Consider the following 7,016-nt stretch of genomic DNA (forward strand, 5'->3'; position numbering starts at 1 on the left):
GCGGTCCATAGGAAGATCACATGGGTACTCTGGGATTTCCAAAAAATACAGGCAACACTGAGTACTCCAGGTGCCTCAATCCACCCAGTTGTTTGATTAAGTTGCCACCTTAAGTTGAACCATTAATTAACAATCTCTCATCTGTCATGTATTTCACTCAAACCCAAACCACGTCTACGAGCATAGCATAGCATAGTATATAAGCAACGCGTAGAGTAACTCCCAAGGGTTTGAATGTAATAGGGCAATAGGTTCTACCTCATCAACTACTTCCCAACCCACAAGTTAATGACATCCTAATCATGCAATGTTTGAGGATTGGAACTAATGCATAAAAACTGGGTGATAAAGGGGTATGATCAAAGTGTTACTTGCCTTGCTGACGATCTGTGAAACCTAGGGACTCGTAGTAGCACGCTTCGCACTCCGGGTGTTCTATCGCAAGCAAACAATAGCATACATAAGTAACGAGCAACGATGCACAAGCAAAACTCAAATAAAAGAGGTTGACCAAAAAGTTCAAATTAAGAACTCCGGTTCGCAAAAAGAATCAAATCAAACGGAGCAACGAAACTCAAACGACGAAAGAAAGAAGCTTCGTTTACTAATCTAAAACTAGGTCAAATTTTACGATAGAGAAAACTTGTTTGAGTTGGTTAAACGGAAAGAGGGTTTCGAGACGAAACTCTAGGCGCTTGAATCGCCTGATTCCGACTAACGAGCGAAAAGATAAACAGAAACTAAGATCGGATCAGAAATCGCGATCAGAGAAAATCGCGGAATAAATCCGATAAAAGAAAATGACGAACAGACTAACAAACGAGCGTTCGTTAGCTGTATCTAATGGGCGAAGAACCGTTCGTTAAAACGAACATTCGAACGAACGTCCGCTAACTAGAAGAACCGAGAAAAACCGGCAAATCCGAAAAAACGGATCTAGGGTTTCTAAAAAAACAAACGGTTTTCATAAAAAAACGGCGGCGAAGTCCTGCGAGGCGAGGCAGCGGCGGGGCGGTGGCTTGCAGGGCGGCCGCGCGGGCTGCGGCGGCGGCGGCTAGCGCGGGTGGCGGCGGCGGTGGTGTTTGGCGCGGGGGTGGCGGCGTATATAAAGGGGCTGGGCGGGGTGGCTTGGAGGAGGGGCCAAGGTGGCGGCGGTGGAGTCCGGCTCGGACTCCTCGTCCGAGTCGGCGGCGGCGGCGCGCACGCGGGGAAGGCGGCGGCGGCCTAGCTCGGCTGGGCCTTAGGCCCAGTCGGGCGCGGGAACTTTTTTTTAAACAAAAAAATAATTTCGCCGACCGAAATAAAATCCTAGAAAAATAAATAAAAATCTAAGAATGCCAAAATAAATTTTCACCGTCTAAATAAAATATTTAGAACGAGATGAACATTTTCTTGGCCCTAAAATGCAATTTTAAAAAACGTGCAATTTTTCTAATGCAAACAAAATTGCAGTAAAATCCAAATAAAACAAATATTTGATTTTAATATTTTCCTCCAATATTTTAATTATCTTGGAGAAGTCATATTATCTCCTCTCATATATTTTAGTATGAAATATTTTTGGAGAGAAAATAATTAAAACCAAAAATCGTCGTTTCAAAATTTGATAAAGATCAAATTTGAAAACCGGGAAATCCCCAACTCTCTCCCAGGGTCCTTGAGTTGCTTAGGATTTTTTTGAGGATCGCGAGACGAAATGCGAATAAAGTATGATATGCATGGATGACTATGTATAACATTCCAAATTTAAAAATTTGGGATGTTACAACCGGTCATACAGAGAATTAAAATTGGACGAATGAATTAGAAGTTGATTTGTTGATCAGTATAGTTTGGCAATGGTTGTACTGCATATTAATTCCAAACAAAAAGTTGGAAAAAGGCATAGTAACTTTTTTTTGAAGGTAAAAGGCATAGTAACTTAGGTTACCCGCAAAGCTCCATGTATCCATCACATATTTTTTATGTGTATGATCATGACCTTACCTAAAACAAAACAATCAACAGAGAGACTATTATCCAATAATCCATGAGAACATTGCAATGAAAAATTATGTAACAAAAGGGGCTACTTGCAACTGGATAAGACTTACCACCTTAAGGCAAACCTGAACATGCTGATGGTACAAACCGTAAGTAATATAAGGCAAGACATATGACTTTCAAAATGTTCAGAACAAAAGAAAGCAACACAAGGAAAAGGCAAGCTTGATTTACATGCTCGTCCCCTCCTGGTTCCTCTCACATATAATATTTGAAGAAAAAACAGTATCTACACATAAAACTCACCACCTGAAGCATTTACCATTCAGCTCTCTCTAAAAAAAGTTAACACGGTTGTAATATTTAACTTCTTTGGACTGTCTAGAACACCGGACAGTTCATACCTATGAAGACATACATTGTTAAATCCTTTATGGGTTCATTTATCTCCTAAATTTAAGATGCATTGTGAGCACTCTCACCACATAAAGTGGAACCACTGACCTTTGACTCTAAAGTCAATAAAGTTGATCTCTGGATAGACAACCTGTCCACTGCCAATAGCAACTGATGTGCACAAAATAGCTGCCACTGAACCTGCCAAAGAAACAATTAATGATAGCAATGCAGGGAAATTCACTCAAACAGTTGAAGCAGAAGAATATTTCTATCTTGTTAGTCCTATAAAACAGAGCTAATTACTCGAGCTTATAAGGCTATTCAGGAAACAAGAAGGCAACAAAAACCTAACTAAGAATTTGATTCCATCAATACCCTCCTCTCCTTACATGTGAATCCTGATTATAGCTGAAGCAGAAGAATATTTATATCTTGTCAGTTGTATAAAACGGAACTAATTACTCTAGCTTCTAAATTAAAGGATCAAAGGCCAATGCACGTCTTGATTAATATGAAATGTGCATATCAAAAACCAAACGTCGGAGCATTATTCTAAGAAACACTAAGTTACACGATTATTCTAAGATCGCCTCGAATCGGATCTGAGCACCAACTGTAAAAAGAAAAGCATCACATTGCAAACAGTTAGGGGATCACTGGTATCGTGTACGTGCAATGCACTTGTCATGCTCGAAAACATAATGACCAGTGAGATGTATTTCAAAATTCCCAGTGGAAATAAAGAGTAATGATAATTGGTAAGGATCAAGGAGATGTAGCCTGCACGTCTTTACTAATGCAACATGGTAATAGAAATTGTTGAGTAAATACACCAAGACAGAAGGTACAATTCGCTAGTTTTTCAGCTTTACAACTCAAGAAAAACTCAGACAAAATGCCAAAGAATCAGTCAAGAAGAACTCCATGTACTCCCTCTGTACCAAAATAAAAGACGTTTTTGTAGCCTAGTTTAGCCTACAAATACGTCTTATATTTTGTTACACAGGTAGTAGTTCGCATGTACAATCTTGTAGCTGCAAAGAGAAAAAATAAATAAAGGAAGACAGTGCCACATACAATCTTCCTTTCTTTCTAAAAGATACAAGGTGCAAACTTCAGTTCAGAATTCCAAAAAATAGAGTTATGTACATCAAAATCCTCCTAGCTCAAAACAAGCAATCCCACATACTTCGAACAATTTAGGATGTTCCTTCACTAATCCATGGCTCCATGTCCATGATTTAAAACTCAATGATTGAAATGCGCCTTTTTTACATCCATGACTGCTGCAGTCATCTTTGTAGCATCTGGCAAATTATTTTTGTATTCCTTTGCCTGCATATCATCACCATAAAGCGTAGCCCATTCACTTTGTCGAGCTCAAGTCTAAGAGTGTACTGTGAAAACAAACTAAGAATTCTGGTCAAATATCTTAAGTACCTCACTCAAGTCTTTTCGTGGATGGCAGCAATGACTCATATATTTTAGTTGCCCGTCCACTTACAATGTTGCATGCCTGCATCTGCAGAAAAAATATATAAAATGCTCCTAATAGGACGGGGAATCAGTTGTCTGGTTTGTGTTTTCTACTACCAACTGTAGTATATGTGGCACACAAGTTCTTACCCAGAGTCTGGAAGACTGTTGAGCTCATTCTCCCTCATCAAATTCTACTGTCATCCTGGAATTGCCTTTGTCCCTCGCAACTGAATCATGCTCTTGCCTCAACTTTTTTTTTGATAGAAGAGAAGCCACCATCATCGTACAAAAAATACACCGGCTCATTGGGGGTCATCCCGCGAGACAAAGAGGGGATGCAGGATGACATCTGGAGGGGCACTACAGTCGGCAAAGGATGCGCTGCTCGCGATCCTCTTGGCTGCCTCGCCAGCGGCGAGACGGGTAGACGACGGGGCCGGGAGATGGAGAGGGCCGGTGCGGGGGTGTGCGTGTCGGGCGCCGCTGCAAGGCGAGGAGTATGCGGTCGGGAGGGCGTGGTAATGTGTTGCAGCGGACGGCATTGCACAGGGGCAGCATCGAGGGGCGGCGAGGCGACGGCACATGGTGGACTGGAGGGCGGCGATCCGCTCGTAGGAGAGGGTGATTCTCGATGGGAGAGGCAGCGAGCGGAGGAGCAGCGTGGGACGACCGTCCGGCGACTAGATGGGAGAAGCGGGGCGGAGGGGAAAAAGCAACGTGTGTGGGCTTCTCGTGGAGTAGTTACGGCTGGGAAGGTGCGAGATTAGGGGGTGCGAGATTGGTAGTTCGAATATTCCTCCATAGCTGGAGTGCGGTCAGTCATTCTAAATTGCTAAATCCACACGGTGAAGCTATTAGATCAATATTGGTCATTAGATTAAGATTTGTGGATCCAATTGTGTGGTGCTGATTGGTTTGTGTGTTGTTATGGGTTCAATTACGGGGTGCGCGTAAGAAAGTTCTTGTTGGATTGTTTAATAGTAGTGGAGATTACCGTACATTATCGTTACCCTATTCCACACCTAGATGATATGCTTGATGAGCTTAGCGGAGCCACAATTTTCTCTAAAATTGACCTTAAAAGTGGTTACTATCAAATACGCATCCAAGAAGGTGATGAATGGAAAACCGCATTTAAGACCAAGTTTGACTTATATGAATGACTTGTTATGCCAATGGGTTTATCCGAAGCACCCGGTACCTTCATGCGCCTCATGCATTTTATTTTTCGACCCTATATTGGCGTATTTGTTATGGTCTATTTTGGTGATGTTTTTGTGTTTAGTAAATCTCTCAAAGATCATGTCACCCACCTTAAGACTGTGCTACAAACTCTTAGAAAAGAGCAACTTTTTGCTAATATAGACAAATGCCTTTTCGGTGTTGACAAGCTTGTTTTCTTGGGTTTCGTTGTGTCTTATAAGGGTGTTCGTGTTGATGAATCTAAGATCAATGCTATTAAAACTTGGCCACAACCAACCAACTTGCAACAAGTGCATAGCTTCCTTGGTTTAGCCAGTTTCTACCGTAGATTTGTGAAGAACTTTAGCACCATTGCTTCACCTTTGCATGCTTTGAGTAAGAAGAATGCACCCTTTGTTTGGGGACCATCCCAAGATACCGCATTCAATGAGCTTAAGAATTTGCTTACTCACGCTCCCATGCTTGCTTTACCCAACTTTGACAAACCCTTGGCGATTCATTGCGATGCTAGTGGTAATGGCATAGGAGGTGTGTTAACACAAGAGAAGCGCCCCATAGCTTACTTTAGTGAGAAACTTTCCGGAGCGCAACTCAATTACCCCATCTATGACAAAGAGCTATATGCTTTAGTGCGAGTTTTGCATGAATGGGAACTGTCGTGGTTTTGTCATGGCAGATGTCCTAGAGAAAGGACTTAGTCGTGGAGCCATCGCGACGGGTTAGCTTAAAGGGGTTAAAGCGGACACAGGGACGCAAGAGAGTTTATACTAGTTCGGCCCCTTCGATGAAGGTAAAAGCATACGTCTAGTTGTGATGGAATTGATGGGGTTTCGATGACTAGGGAGCAAACAAGCTTCGCCTATGTCTCGAGTTGTTGTCTATCTTTGAACCGCCGTCGGGTCGTCCCCTTATATACACGGGTGACACCCGTCGGTTCACAGAGTCCCAACACCGGTCGATATCCGTATTCCGGGTTGGTCTCTCCTTATTCCTAACTTACAATATAAGTTTATATACAAATCCCGGTTTATAGCTACAAGTCTTGAACCGGCTACGGGCCTTAGGCCCTCATCTGCCTTCTTGGGCTTTATCACTCTTGAACTACTGATGAAGTTGACCCGGCTCAGATAGGCCGGTTTACGCCCAGCAGTAATATCCCCAACATTAGGCCCCAGATTGATTTGAACGGGTTCATGTCAATCCTTTAACAAAAGCTTCATCTCCAACATCTTCTCATAAATTGGTAAACCGCCATGATGTCATCTTCTCTGATTGCTGTAAACCGGAGTAACGTCACCTGTCATAACGAAGCTATCCATTATGCTTCTTTGTTTAATAGATCTGCGGTAATCGAGGCGACAACTCCGTTTCATGGCCCCTTGATTGTCGCGCCTGACACATGTTCTTTCGCCTTATAAATAGGACCGAAGGGTCATTTCTTTTCTCCCCTTCGTGCCTTCTTCGTCTTCCTCGCGTCGCCAGCCTCGGAGCTTCGCCGCCGCCGTCGACCTCTGCCTCAACCTTGGCCGCTGCATCAACCTGAGCGCACCAGAGCATCGCGGCAACCTTCTGCGTCTTCCTCAGCTCCGGTAAATCTTCTATTCTTTCCCCCGCAGATCTGACCTAGGTTTCACAGTTCTTCAGTGTTCATCGTCTGCCTCTTGCTCATACGATAGATCTTTAGATGACTCCGCAAATCTTTATTCTGTGCAATGGTAGCTGTTTACCCTTCGCCTTCACTTACACATCTCAAAACCATAGATCTGTATGTACGTCTTGCTCATTGATTCGGTACTGCTCCTTTTGGACCTCTGAATATTTATCTTTTTTTTCTGAACTTGCTTCAGATCCATCGCTGTAGAGAAATCTTACGAAATCTGTTTCCATAAACTTACTCATCTGCTTCAATGTTTAAACCAGGCGGTTTAACCTTGTAGAAAAAAAATTGCCAA

At 42.8% G+C, this 7,016-nt stretch overlaps 1 long non-coding RNA gene across 2 annotated transcripts; it reads right to left on the reverse strand.

Moving 5' to 3' along the window:
• Positions 1–375: 375 nt before the first annotated feature.
• On the reverse strand, positions 376–4,578 carry LOC123123622 (uncharacterized). 2 transcript variants are annotated; one of them, XR_006460725.1, is made up of 5 exons: positions 4,009–4,578; positions 3,823–3,904; positions 3,572–3,717; positions 1,931–2,580; positions 376–435 (listed from the first exon to the last, which is right to left on the reverse strand). It is a non-coding gene; the product is annotated as an uncharacterized lncRNA (long non-coding RNA). The 2 variants fall into 2 exon arrangements; XR_006460716.1 differs by lacking the exons at positions 376–435; positions 1,931–2,580 and having other exon boundaries at positions 3,169–3,717.
• Positions 4,579–7,016: the final 2,438 nt, after the last annotated feature.

This window comes from Triticum aestivum, chromosome 1A, assembly GCF_018294505.1.
Source record: "Triticum aestivum cultivar Chinese Spring chromosome 1A, IWGSC CS RefSeq v2.1, whole genome shotgun sequence".
Lineage (NCBI taxonomy): Eukaryota > Viridiplantae > Streptophyta > Magnoliopsida > Poales > Poaceae > Triticum > Triticum aestivum.